This window comes from Papilio machaon, chromosome 5, assembly GCF_912999745.1.
Source record: "Papilio machaon chromosome 5, ilPapMach1.1, whole genome shotgun sequence".
Lineage (NCBI taxonomy): Eukaryota > Metazoa > Arthropoda > Insecta > Lepidoptera > Papilionidae > Papilio > Papilio machaon.
The window spans coordinates 5,784,717-5,800,360 of NC_059990.1; the positions used below are offsets into that span (position 1 = coordinate 5,784,717).

The 15,644-nt window shown below is 34.7% G+C and overlaps 1 long non-coding RNA gene across 2 annotated transcripts; it reads left to right on the forward strand.

The window, feature by feature from the left end:
* Window positions 1-10,864: 10,864 nt before the first annotated feature.
* LOC106708535 lies at window positions 10,865-14,699 on the forward strand. Of its 2 annotated transcripts, none has more exons than XR_001356911.2 (3): window positions 10,865-10,895; window positions 12,769-12,975; window positions 14,471-14,699. It is a non-coding gene; the product is annotated as an uncharacterized LOC106708535 (long non-coding RNA). The 2 variants fall into 2 exon arrangements; XR_006756127.1 differs by lacking the exon at window positions 10,865-10,895 and adding an exon at window positions 12,625-12,654.
* The last annotated feature ends 945 nt before the right edge of the window (window positions 14,700-15,644 follow it).

Consider the following 15,644-nt stretch of genomic DNA (forward strand, 5'->3'; position numbering starts at 1 on the left):
ATTCCAGTTACGGTGGTTTCATAACAAATGTTTATTTATTGTTATTGTAATTTCAGGCCGGCCCCTGAGAACGTGAGCTGCATTTTTACGACGACAGCCATCGCGGCATGTCAATCAATTCATGTTGTTATAACTTGCAATTGTTAGTATAATCGGGTAACATTTTTTATTTTGACAGAGCGTCCACAAAAGAAATAGTAAGGGAAGTTAAATAGGTCAGTAGAGCAGTCATTAGGTTGCACAATGTACTCGTATATATAATATTTAAATCATTTGATGAAATTGAGTTTTAACATAATTTTTTAATAGTAATCTGTTTATTGACGTATCTGACATAGTTTTCTAGTCTCTCATTCGTTTCATTATTGTGATGGTTACAGATATTAAAAAGATGAAACTTTTCGAATTCCTGTCAAACATTCTGAGATACATATGGAATTTGCCAACAGTCGTATTAATTTATTTTCCTACAAACTATGAAACACACAAAAAAGTGTTTAAGTCAAACTTGCTACGTTAAGTACCTATTGAAAGAAGTTCTTATGTATATATGTAAATTAGGAATGTATAAAAAGCCGTACACAATACAAGTGATGATGAGGCGGAAGTCTGCAGATTAAAGGAACAGCGACTATTTTTTTTTTGTTTCGATATAAAAATGTTAATTTGGCATCAATTAAGATGTCGGTTGCATCCGTTTGAATTGAGTTATCGTGACGAAACATGGGCTTGTATAACTAACGTATTAAATAAAATATATTTAAGCATAATAAAATAAAACTATATCTATGTATGAAAATTTTAGGCTCGTCTGTATTTTGAATGAAAACATTCCTGATTTTCTTTACATATGAATATAAGATCTTGCCATTGTGAATCGCTAATTTATGCTAGAAATTGTTTGAAATGTGATATAATGATCTTAGATAAAGGATATTGTATTCGTTTTATATCGCCTTTAGACCAAATCAGTTCATGAGACGATAAACATATATTTTTAATTTTAAAGAATTTAGTGACGATTTAATCGTTGAACTCGAGAAATCCGTACAAATGGCAACAGTGGCGTTGGAACAATGCGACGACGCTTCCGCATCGTCACATCGGCACACAACACAAGGTTATTGCCAAGGTCTCGCATCTCGCTTCTCCGCTTTCTACACGGCACGGATCCGAAGACGTTCAACATAACATCTTTGTATCGTTCAATTTAATATAAGCGATATTTTTACATCCTACTTAAAAATGAGTTCCAATAAAAAGTCAATAGTTGTATAGTGTATACCAACTAATGTTTTTTGGTAGCCTGTAAGATAGTCGTCTATAAAGGCATCGGAGCCACTCCCTGACAAATCATATGGAAATATTTCTACCTAAAAGAGTAAACTTTACTTTATTTAGGTCCTTTGTTTTCTTTTCCCTCACAACACGACCTTTAGTATTTTTATACGTTGAATTTTAGTTTGATGTGATATTTCGACTCTGTAGAGTTACATTTCTTCTTTTAAATTAGCAATATTCCTACTAATTACTGATAGAAATAAAAATATTAGTGTTCATTGATTTAAATGCTATTTTTGCTTTAATATTATGATAATATCAACGATTGCTATTCCTGTTAAATTTATAACACATAGTGAGCTTGTTTTACAAAGCTGTGGTAAAACGTAATGTTAATGTTAGGAGAGCGAACTCATTGGCCAACAAATAAACTAGGCATCGCAACAACGTGATTTAGATGTTTTAGTTGAATTTATTAAACGCCCACGTATGTTATAAAAAGAAATCGTACGATTTTGTTTTTTAAAAAAATTCACTATAGCGAATTCTCTACATTTAACAAATAAGATTATATTTTTTTAAAGTTACGGTAAAGTTTGAAAAATCACTATGTTGCGAAGATCGAAATACAATTTAACGGTTCCGTTTTTTGTCACAATGATTGGTACCGCAGTTAATACGTCGATCTGTACATCCGCATTGCATCAGACTATGAGAGAAAAACTGGCGGCCGAAGAAAAATTAATTGTACCGAAGCCGGATGTTTCAGTTCACATAATTAAGTGATGCTTCGGTGTACATTAATAGACTCCTGTTCCACTAGCGCCACAACCCGTTCAATTGCTATTTCTATAGTATTCATTAGTGAAGCGGTCGCATTTTTAATGTAAAAGCAGTCACGCGCTTATCACTTTAGTGAAAAAGACTTAATTGCTGGCTATCGTTCGTGTCTCCCTTGATACAGGATGTTAACTGGATTTTATTGTTACAAAATCCAGTTAATAGACTAAGTGGATGCAGATACCGGATGTTTTATTTTTTTATATCTTCATAAATAAAAGCGATGTGCAACTATAATTCTCGCGCTTATTTATAAGGATTGTAATCCTAATACTTTGTAAATAGTTTGGCTTACCCAATTTTAATTTAATGTTGCAATGAAAAACACTTTTTAAAGATGTAGATTAAGCTAAAATAGAAAAGTCTGCTCCATGTTATTAAGTAGCTAGTCTCGTCGTCGTTAAAAATATGTATGCACAGACAGTAACAATTTTTATATAAGAAACAATAAACATAAATTTTATCCCAAATACAAACAGAATCTCCCTTTTTTATATTGAAAAATCTAGCGCTTGACCACGATCCCACCCGATGAAGTGATGATGTGGTCTAAAGATGGTACGCGCTAGCTTTGTAAATGCCTATTCACTCTACTCTTGAAGGTCCCCACATCGTACTTCGACGGAAAAACCGACGCCGGCAACTTATTCCAATCCTTTGCAGTAGGCACAAGGAACGATGATTCAAACCTTTTCGTTCGAACACGCGGCACGTCTACTACATAAGGATGGATTCCAGCCGTATGTCTGAACGTCCGATGGTAGACTTTCTACTCAGTACTTGTGAGGTTAACATGCTATATATGAAACAATATAAAATCATAGAAAAAAACAACTCTTGCGTAATAGCGTAATATAACAGATTCATTAAAGATTGTTCAAAAGTATTCTTAATTTTCTTCATATGACTTACATCGTGTTATGCATCAGTAATAAGGCAAGAGGTTCATTGTCGTAACTTTTGCAAGAGCATCGCGTGAGATTCCTGCAGCTCAGAAAGTGTTGTGATGCGTGCCCGACCGCTCGGAACGATACAGTAAGAGTAGCCATTCATTACAATTGTTCAGCATCTATTACGTCTAAGTCATGCTCAAGGAATTTTTATAAATATTACATTAGTTTATATCGATGTTTTTGTTTACAACGTAACATTACGTAGTGCTTTGGTATGTCAGTTTTCAATCTGAGTTAGTTTCCACTGTCACCAGTATAAACACAATATTATCTTTAAGAGAATTAGGGTAAGAATTACACGTGGACCTTTTTCTAGTGGTTACTTAAATTAGTATAGAAAATAGAATTAAAAAATAGTGATGATTTGACACACAAAAGACATGCAAGCGGAATTCTGCGTTTCGTCTGATGAGTGCGCGTTCCCGAGATCATTTTCCTCTTTTCCTCCCCACTTTTTTCTTATTAGGAAAGGATGGAAAGGAGAAGTAGATTTGATGAAGGAGGGGACCTATAAGAAGGGAAAATATTATCTTTGTGTGCGTCCCCTCGTCTATCTGTAATTGCGGATGTCTATGTTCAGCGGTCGCATCGCCATTGCGGAGAATTAAGATAGCTGCTTGCTCGTTTGCCACCTTATAATATTAAAAAAATATATCAAAGTATACTATCGCTTTTTTATTGATACGGATGGCACGAATTTCTAAAATTTAATGACGTTATTCCATTAAATAAAACTAAAACGGAAATCGTTTGGCGAAGTGGCATAAGACAGGTTCATTATTCCGCGCTCTTTTAGGAAGATTGTCAATCTCCTGCATCACAATAGTCCGGTTGACGTATTGCTATCGTATAGGCACGATACGATATCGTTATTCAAATAAATCGGTCACGTGTCTTGGCTTCAACGCCTGGAAGGCGTTGGTTGTGATTCGCAATAACGATTAATTACATTTTTTAAAATTATGAAACATTTTTAGTGTAAAAGTATTTTTGGGTTTAATTCATTCGCACTGAATTGTTATATGTTGCGGCCTGGGTTTCGGTTTCGTCGCGCCTGCTTGGACTTTTATATTTACTGACTTTTTATATTTTTAAATTTTTTTTTGACATTTTTTTTGACGTTATGTTTTATCTTATTCGTTTTTACATCTTGTACTTTTTTGGATACTAAATTTATCTCGGTCGCATTTTTAAAGTACATAGAAATTCAGTGTTTTTTATTTAATTTTTAATATTTATATCAAGTATCTGCACGTGCAAAGTGTAACGTATAATAAATAAGATGATAAGCGTATATAAAGGAAAATCGATTAAATTTCATTTTTTATTATCTATATTGCATGTAATATTTATGCAAACATTACCAGAATACATTAATAGAATATTGAACTTTGTATGTTCATAACTATTTGACCTGTGACCCACTCCGCTAGAGATCAGGCGTAATATATGGCGACAAGTCGCAGAGACGTCTTGCGATCACGACTTACATGTATTTTTTTTCAATGGCAATTAATTGAACATCCTCAGTCATTTCTCAATCGTTAATGGTCCATTATTTTAACGTTTAACTGCGTTAAGACTTATAGCAAAAGAAAGTAATACGTCTACAATCGCTGTGAAGAAAAACAAAAGGTTGTCAATATTACAGTCAGCTCACATTGTGCAAACATTTCCCATATGATGTTATCATAAAAGTGGCGGTAAATCAGTGTTAGCGAAAAAAAAAGAGGAAAATTGTGTATAAGGTGAATAATTTAGTAACTGGTAATTTTCCAGTGCGTGATAAAATGTACGTCAGTGTAGTATTTAATAAGGGCGCGGTATTCCCGAACAATTTGACCTGTAAATCAGCTAAAAATTATCTGGAATCCGTTGTTATATGTGACTCAAAATGTTGGTTAGATTCTAATAAATCAATACTTAATATTTCAACCCTTGTGTATTACAGTAGACACGTGTCAGATCACGTGCATGAATTATCTTGCTTATTTGAACGTAGATAAGGATCGTTGGCTCCATCTATCAAGATCAATATAAAATCCAATGTAAATATTTACTAATGAATAAAAAAAAATTACGCTTGATTGTATTCCTTTTACATTCAAGAAAAGAATACAAATTGAAGAATACTTCTCTCTTAAAATTCGAACGCCATTTAGGCTAGACGTCAGAATGAAACATTCATAATATACAATCATACTCTTCAAAATGACTGTATCAGACAGACAAAAAGAAGTATATAAGAAGTGATAATAATATTTGTAAACAACAAAGATTATGTTTCCGATGGAAAATTGTCTCTACTTCAACTCTCACAATAGTGAAGTCGTGACTATAACAAATAACGTTTATTAAACTTAACAAAAAATTTAATTATCCTATCAACAGTTTGACATTACGAATTTGTTATAAAAGTGAAAATACTTGTTCATGCATTATAAGTAAATAAATACGATATAGTTCGTTTGTCAAACAAATAATATTGATAAGGCAACTGCACTTCCACAAACATAGCGATATATCGATCATCCACCTCTGTGTGCCACTGTGATAAAGCACTATCGTCCTCTTCGACCAGCTGTGCCGGAAACTGTAACGAATGCTGAGCTGTGACGTCACTACTATATAATGCTCGAGATATTTGCCCCATAAGGAAACAATTTCCTTACAACATTTTTATACTGCTATCTACGGATGATACCGTAATATGAGCTGATAACACTACCTTTGCTCAAGTGTTTTGAAAATGCAAATGTGAAATTTTATTGTGTAATTTTTTTGCTATTGGTTTAATTTTTTCTTTAACAATTTTGATAAGACGGTTGCTGTAAGCATAACTAAATGTGACTTCATTAAGTTTTTGAATTTCCCGTTTTATTGAGAAAAAGTCCTAAAAATCATATTAAGAAGGAATTAAAATTAATTATCATACGTGGATTACATATTATTTAGATCGGTGACTTGTTTTCGAGTTTAGATTCATAGTTTCTGTTACGATTTAGTTTTTCGAACTTTTGATTGCACAATTTTTTTATTATTATTTTTAAATGAGAAATACATACCTATTCACAGCTACTTACATAAATTTTTGATAAAGTATCAACATTTCTTTGTTGCTAAGTTAAAAGAAATGTTATGCCTGGTTAGATTTTTTCCAATAAGTTTAATGACCTGTTACAAAAACTCTTCCAACAAATCATGATTTTCAGTTCGTGCTTCCTATATCCGTGTTTCGGTATTAAATGACTTATTTTTATATTAGCCGTTTAGAGGACAAAACTGTATTTCGTTTTTTTAATGCATTACTAGAAGCAATTTGATTATTTTGTACTTTCGCTCATAAAAATTGTATGGATAAAATGGGATTTTATTTAAAAATTCAATAGCAATATTTTGTTACTAGAATTCGAATTGAAAACATGAGCACGTGTTGTTATCACGATTTATAGAGAGTGGAGACGTTATACATAAATGTTTTTGACACTCACAGTTACGGGAATCAGTGTTACTTGTACATCATCATCATCATCAACCTGCCCTTATCCCTATGGAGGGTCGGCACAGTATGTACTACTCCTCCATACATCTCTATCAGCCGTCATATCTGAATTTACCCCCTTCTTATGCATATCCTCTTTCACACAATCCATCCATACTTTCTTTAGTCTTCCTCTACCTTTATAGCCATCCATATTCAATTTCTTTACTTTTTTGTTTATATGAACATCATCCCTCCGCATAAAATGTCCAAACCACGCTTGTTACTTGTATATATTTAGTAATATACCAACCATATGATTGATAACTAAGAGAATAACGTATGCACGTGTGCAAAAATCTAAGGTTACTATGACGAGACCGGTGCTATCTCTGAAAGCGGATATTAAGATAACGTTTTATCGGCTATTGTAAGTCTAGTCTTGTTACATAAAACAAAATTGTGACAGAACACACGTTGTATACGTTGATAGAAATTTCTACTAGGAGAGCAATAATATTGTTATGACTTTTGTATTACGATATAAACAATGAAACATTTTTTATCGTATTTCACAATGAAAATTTACGTTACACGATTGTCGATTATCGGTTTGTCAACTATAAATGGAAAGAGTTCCATATGATTGTTACAATGTGTAAATACATTTAACTTTAACTTGTTTTTGAAAACTAAAACAAAAAGGTCTATTGATGAATGAATGAATTTGAAAATGGCGTTGTTTGTAAGTAACTATAAAGGAAGTCTGTTGTTATTTAACGCTATTTTAATTAAATCCGTAATATATCAAGCATTGTATTGTAATCTATTGTTAAATGTGTTTGTGCTATGGGCAGTATGGCTAGACTAAATAACGTGTCATTTTGAAAGCGGAAGGGTGACGATGAGGAGCGCGCGTTGTCAATTGAAGCAATTGCGGCGGACTTTGACTTTTAATAACAGGATCTGTAACGTGCCCACAGTCCCCACTGTGAAATAAAAAAGAACAGTAGGTAGTTTGTTGGCGTATATTTTTGAGTAGAGCACGTGTGTCATTGTCATATTTACTTAACACGCCGCTGAACGTGGTAGAATTTATTTAGTAGAACGGCAGCTCTTTGCCTAGTCCGTTTGTCTTTAGTCAAAGATTGCGGCGATGGCGAAAAGGAATTAGGCGCCTCTGTGTGCGTGAGCTAGTTGAACTAAATTCAGACAGACGTTCGTCTGATTTCTGTTATTATCTGTACGGAACATGTCTGATACGATGATGGTGTTTTATTGGACTAACGAATGTAACTGAACTCTTCGTTCAACGTGTTTTGATACGAATTGTCATAGTAATATTATGTCTCAAGTAATTCACTGTTATTAGAGATTACGTAGTTTAGTTAGGATCTTATCTATATTATTTGATCATTGTTATTATAAGCAAACTAGCAGTCGATCACGACTTCGTCAGCCCAGAATTGAAAAAAGTATCCTATAATATTCCCGCATAGATCAGCTACCTTCCCGTTAAAGTCCCGTCAAAAGGTCAAGCCAATCCGGAGATTACCCGGAACAAACGTGGATTTGCGGACAGAAATACAGACAGACAGAAATACATATTTTTTTTTAAATTGGTCTTCGTTACCAGAAAGTTAAATAGGTACAGCACGTGTACGAAATATGATTTGTTTTCTCGATATTACATACACGCTAGAATTTTATTAATATGTATAGATACATCTTTTCAGTGGCACACAGGCTCCGTTTTTTTAATAACTCTTTGTTTACCTTTGCACAAGTTCCTTAATTAACTTAAATGGAATGTTCACGTTGGCCTTTCATAACGAATGTATTTGGTATTATAAGAAGAGCGCATATCTTGGGCGTTGATTACTTGATCACTTTACAATCAGGCGTACCGCTTGTAACTTATCTCTTATTCTATTGTAGTTTTATCAATATAAATTAATCAATGTAGAGCTAGTTTCCTCACAGATGCCGTGTCGGCTAACATTCGAGGCTGCAGGCGACAGATGTCCGCGCAGTCGTGTCGATGACGCCGCGTCCAAAGCGGAAGGGTGGCTCTCAATTGGCACAATTGCCAGTAATCGTGGGCGGAATGTCCGGGCGACGCGGCGCGCTCGCCTGCGTTCTGTTGCCACATCACGTCCAAATAAAACGTAACACTAATATATGTTTATTAATTAATTCAGTTTAATTGATATGTAACATTTAATTCGACGGCATTACGTCACTCGGGTTACGGTAATCGAACGGCCTCTAATTTTTAATTATGGTACTGGCTAGTGATGTAACGAATGTTGGATTTTTCACATTCGCGAATGCGAATGCGAATGCGAATATTCATCTTCAATATTAGCGAATGCGAATGCGAATGCGAATGTTAAATTTCAAATAAAGCGCGCGCAAAATGTTTGACATTTCGTGTCAGCCATGTTTAAATTGAACACATAGACCTTTATAATAGGTTTCATACTTCAGTGATTGAACATAGCCGAGCCGATACAGGTTGAATGAACGAAGTTAGTCACAGAAAGTTCATTCGAAAAGTATTGTTTTGATTTGAGGTTAGTTTGGTGTTATTGCATTTCCCAAATTTAACCCAATTTTGAATAGAAATAAATATTTTTTGTTTTTGTAAAAAGCTTATTTACAAATAGTCAAGTATTCATTATTTGATTTTTTAAGTTTATATTTCATATCATATTTAATTCTTAGAAAATATATAGTGGGATGGAAAAATATATAATTAAAGCCAAAAAGGTTATAAATTAATATTATACTTAGATTTGATTGGATCTCTGAAGTTCTGTTTTCACAAAAGATACTTGAATTTAGAATTAGATTTTTTTCAAAATATATGTAAGGCATGGACATTCATTATTTTTTCTGTGGTGGAGTTAAGTTGTGATTTTGTTAATATTTTAATTAGACTAACAAGAACAAAAGAGAAAGTGTTTCTAATTTAGTTGCTTACCAAGACTGTTCCATAATATTTTTTTTTAATTCAAGTATGGTTAAATAAAAATATATAAATCTTATCAGTTGTGTTATCATTTCATATGCAACCATATAATAATTTCCTTTTTGTTTGTTAAATACATTCGCTAAATATTCGCATCGTTTTTTGCGAATAGGAATGCGAATGCGAATATCGAAAAATATGCGAATATTGGCGAATGCGAATGCGAATGCGAATATTCGTTACATCACTAGTACTGGCACTACATTGATTTTCTACAATATTTACATAAGAATTTTAGTCTTAAATATGCATTTTTGTGTCACAAGCAGACAAGAAGTTATCTACTATGTCGTTATCACTTGTATAATTTCAGCAAAACCCTATTTCTGTTTGGTGATCAGAAGAAACTTGTCTTTTCTAATTATTTGCACAAACGTTTTTTTTTATCGCCGCTAAAACACTTAACACACACAAAACACTAGGAGAAATATAAGTCCATGCTTGATTGTCACAAGTAAATTAAGTTGTATCAAGTTAGTTTTTTACTGTTGTGTACTCTGAATTAATATTGTTAACTTTGTTTTTTTCTCCGTAAGAACGTCGGATAAATTACATATGTAAATTGAAAATCGAAAAACACATTGATACATGACGGGATTCGAACACAGGACCTGCAGATTACAAGTCACACGCTTAACCCCTGAACCACCGATGCTCTTATAGTACCTATATTACATTGCATAAAAATAAGTATGTAAGTACGTATAGAATATGAAATGTCTTCCACTTAAACGTTTTGTATTTGTATTTAAGATCGTTCCGCAGTTATTAATCTTTGTTACAGGGTTATCACAAATTGTAAAGATTTCTGCAGATATAAAAAAACAAGAAATACATTTTTACTACGTTATACATTTTTTATATTTTAACACTCACGAGTATATAGGTTCATATTTTCCTTAACAATTTAGTAATCAGTGTTGTTTTTAATAACTATTGTAAGTTCTTACTCAGTAAATATTTTCCTACATTATCCTACAAGCGTACATTAAATTGTGTATAGTAACATAATTCTAATTGATTGTTGTAACATATTTCCTAAAATAAAAAAATGGTAACCCTATAATGTGGCAGTCACGAGTGGAGCGCAGGCGGCGGCGCGGGCGCAGGGCGACGCGGAAGTCGCACACACTTCCGCGTGCCGCCATCTTGCTAGTCCGCGCGCCAACAGAGATTCGCGCCATGCCCGCCGACCGCCATCGCCACTACCTTTGAATTTTAAGAGACAGAACCTGTCAAACTTACACATACGACTTTGTCAAATAAAAATTGAAACTGCTGTCACTTGTGCGCTCGTTTTGTGCAGGTCTGTAAATTTCTGTGTCATTATGTGTTTATAAAGATTTTAGTATCAGCATTATATGCACATGTGTAATTGTCACCTTTAACTTACCAGCGAAAAGTAGCAGAATTTTAATACAAGTGTTGTTCTGTGCTTAGTTCCTTTCCATATAATCAAAGGAACTATACTTCCATGTACTTCGGAATATCGTACAAGAAGTTTAATTTAAGCGAACGTCGAATTATAATACGTCCTAATTGATGACAACATTTTACACTGGCCGACATACAATGTCGTGTAGTGATAATGTCGTCGGCTAATTTCAGACAAATATTTTAGCTAATATAAAGTGAAGGTATGTAACTAGTTGAGATAGTCGTTGGCACATTAATATACGAAATAATACGTAGGTTGTGTTAACTATTAATGTGAGGGATAAGGATATACATTTAAGTACTACTATATTGACATAACATTGAATTCCAAATTCTTTTGACTAGTGATATGTATAGAGTCGATTTTTATTCTTGCACAAATTATTATTACGGGCAATGTGTTTTATTTTTTATTAATAATTGAAAACTAGTTATTGATTTTTGTTAAAATTTCGAACTACCGTAATCAATCGGCATGCGTTTGCGAATTAGCGTTGAATACGTTGGATATTGCGATAGTCGAACTGATTTACATGTAGCATTGCGTGATGTGTGAACAAAACCTTCCCCTCACCCTCTCTTTCTAATTACGGAATATCGCAGTGGAACAAAAAGAGATGACCCACTTTCGGGACCGGTCGTACGAGATCGGGTGCGCACCGTTGCACGTATTACGTGTTAGAAGATGGGTTGCCATTTCTTACGATGAAAGTCGGACAATCTTACATAAAAACAAAATGTGAGATAACGTTTATTATTGAAACAAACATACAAATCGCAATGAGTAATTATTTTATGGTGTGTTGCTCTATATACTATTTTCTCAACATCAAATCAGCCTGTCACTTTTCGACTGTCTGTCATAGTGCTTGCTTTATTTATTTTTTAAAACTACTTCATATTCGCTCTGCGCTCTGCTGAATTTATAATTTCTATCGAAACGTGATATAATTGTTTATGCACTTAATGCCATCCAATGCAAAAGTTTTTCATTCCTATATTATTATAGGAAAGAAAAACTTTTGCATTAATTACTTAAAATATAAATATGAAGTAACATGTGATAATATTATAACAGTGAGTCCTAAACACCAAAGTATCATGGTAACCCTCACTAAAAGATGGGGTTATACAGAACGAGTGCGCTCAAGTAACGGATCATATCGATGTGAATTTTCTCGCCCTAATAGCTTTTTGCATTGCCTTCAGATTTAACACAATCATTGTGTAATGCACATATAACACACATTACTTGTTAATGTTTTTATAAAAGTTTGCTAAATAATGTTTTATTTTACTTTGGAAAAAGAAAAACTAAAAATCGATTTTTTTTTAAATAAACGGAATATCGGAAAATTCTATTAAATTCTGTGGTTACGTTTCTTTTATTGTAACGCAATAAACATAATTGGTCGCTATCAGTTCCCGTTGATTTCATAACAAAATACGTTATAAGCACAGTTAGTAAATCTTGGCTTAGGTAACTTGGTGCGTTTCCGAGATACGACTTCAGCGAATGTTGCCTCCACGTTAAATAAATTCTGTGTCGTAACTTTACTATTCAATGCTAATCGTATGTCTTAATATTTTAAATTTCCTCGTGGGCGTTAATTAGTTTAATACATTAAGTAAATATTTTAGGTAAATTGTTGCAAATTTATTTCTATGATTATTGATCGAAATAACATCACATATCCAGCCGACATACAATACTTCCTTGTGAAGACACAAGATTCTTTTAGGATGGTCCCACGGCACCTGCGTAAGGAGGCATGCGGGAGGGCGCGGGCGGGCCGCGGGCTACGTAATCCCTCCGCAACGGCACTTCCTGAACGTGGCGCAAGGCTTGTGCGAATGTCGGCCGAGCATTTCGCGCCACTTTCGTAATTTGTTGCGTGGTCCGACCGACCGGCCGGCTCGGCCGCCCCGCAGGAAGTAAAAGTTCGAAGGTAAGAAAGTAGGTCTCCGCCGTAATTGGCATCGTGCCTGCATACTGATGTCCACCGCGGTATAAATAGGTTGCGAGCACCTGCGCCGCCCGCAACACCGAGCGTCCCAACAATAAAGGTTAACTTAAGTATGCCATAATTAACTAATCGTTTCTTACATACGATGTAACGTAACCGGCGCACGCAATTCAGAGCGTTATCGGACGGTTTAGAAGGGGAAGAAACAGTTAAGCGGTAATGATACGCACGTCGATAGAGCACGTATGTTACGCACTTTGTATGACATAAGTTGCGTAGGCGGCCGCGACTGCCGACCCGGGCGCCCCGAACTGGGCCGCGAGAGATGCGCTGCAACCAATTGTTTGCGCAATTCCAGACGGACGGTGTGGAGTGCTCCGCACCGCCCCGCGCCGCATTTATTATGCACTTTTAATTACATCATTAAATTCTTAAGGAAGTGTTACGTGCAAAGTTTTATAAATAAAGGATATCAACTCCATTTTGGAAATCATTAATCAATCTTTGTCTTCATTTATTAATTTTTGATTTCAATCAATATGAATAATTAGCGTTAAAATGTTATTTTCTCTCAAAAGCTGAGTTTTAATAATCTAAGTTTAACTACATATACCTATACTTTAAGTAGATCTGTTTTCACATACCTGAGTAATTCTAAATATTACGGGACTCACAAAAAAAAGACAAATGTTAATGAAACAAAGAATCGAGGACGAGAAGTATTAACAAGAAAAGCGTGAAAGTGGTACGAGACTTGCAACAGTGTGAGGTTGCATCAGAGACGCAGGAAGTCGTGACGGTTGAGTCAAAATGGCGGAGGTGGTAAGCGGGCGCTAAAGAAATTGGGAGGCTAAGTTGCGATACAGGAAGCCACGTTATCTGATGAGCTAGCTCGCCGCGGCTTGCGAAACTTGAGCTCCTATGTGTACATTATAATTCTGACACTAATCTTCGTGAACTGGCGTTGCAAAATGCTTCTCTGGGCGCTATTGCGCTTACGTTTGATTTCTACCATCTAATCAGCAATTTGCATGGTGCTAATATTTTTATATAATTTATAGATATAATATGTATGTTTTCAATGAGTAAGAAGTGATATAACAGTGATTACTAATTTTATAGATTACTAATAATGATGTATGTACAAACAGTTTTGTTGTAACCCATACCATTTTGGGCGACCTTTGATCGGAATGGTTTACTCACGAGAAATGAGGCAATTAAGTAAATTTACAGTACATGGTTGAAAGTAGTTCGTAGATTTAATCTGATTTATCATAAATTAGTTATCCTTCTTTAGATTTTCAAACCTCAACAACATATAATAAATAAATGTAATAAATACAAATTTAATTGGCATTCAATTTCATCACCAGCGCAACGTACGAGTGGCAAACGAAAATTCTAGTTTGTGTCGGAAGTTAAAGAGGTATGTAGAGCGAGTGTAGAAATTAACTTTTATGTTTCGGTAATTCAGGAAACTGTGCGGCAGCAAGCGGCCGCCTTGTGAAACACCGGCGTCGTCCCCGACTGCACCGACTACCTGAATGCCTGACTGCCCGTCAGCTCGTCGGCCCGACAGCTCTTCTGCCCGACAGCTCGTCTTTTATTTCACATATGTTAAGTCGTACGACGGAAATTTCCATTTCTATTAATAGTTCAGTATTAATAAAAAGTATCATATTTAATTAACGAAGAAAATTTGAACAACATTACAATAATAAAAACATTTCTCATGAATCTATTTTTGTCAAATGTTACGTATATGGTATAGAAACCAGCTTTATAGGAAACAGTTTCACTAGCCGGCGATGAAAACCAAGCGGGAGTAGGAAACTTCGGTCGACTTCAAAGGAAGCCGGAAGCCGGAAAAGCGGCAAGGGTTAGACCGGAGACGAGGGCCGTTTCCGGCGGAAGTGCGGCGCCAGGAAGGTGAGCAGTGAGCAGATAGAGAGAAGATAAATAAACCGCCGCCATAATGCCGGACGCGAATCTATAAATCAGTTTGATTTTGCATGAGCAAAGCATCCGTCTAGTAGTTGTTAACTTATACAAGAATAATGAGAAACTTTGCTAAATATGTACAGAATCGATAAAATTTCATTTCTAAATCTAAAATCTCGTTAAGACGAAATAATTGAAATCAATATATCAAGGAAAATTTAGGTTCCAACGACTTATACATTCGACTATATACATCAACATAAGTATTTAATAAGACTCTACGGATAGGCCTAATCGATTTGGAATTAAATGTTAAGAGATCCACCGGAACAAATCTGTACCAAAAAACTTATAACTTATAAAATTTTATTAATTATGTTTTGTTTTTATTGTTCTGTTAAGCAAGTCATGGTAATAGCTGTATTATATGTACTGTTGTATTTTGATGTAAAAAAACCATGAGTAGTGAAACGAATGATCGAATCGTGGTATACGAGGAAGGAAACAAGTTGATATTTGCCGTCGTCCACAGTCGCCGCTCGTGCCTCGACCGGTTCTGCAAGTGTTATTCCGAAAACGAGATGACTCTGGACTTTCCGGACACACGATATTTTTACTCATAACCAGTGTTGCCAGATGCCAGTTTGGAATCTTGACATGTGTTTTGTTGTTCGTTTTTTAAATTCTATGATACAGAGAAGCAGATC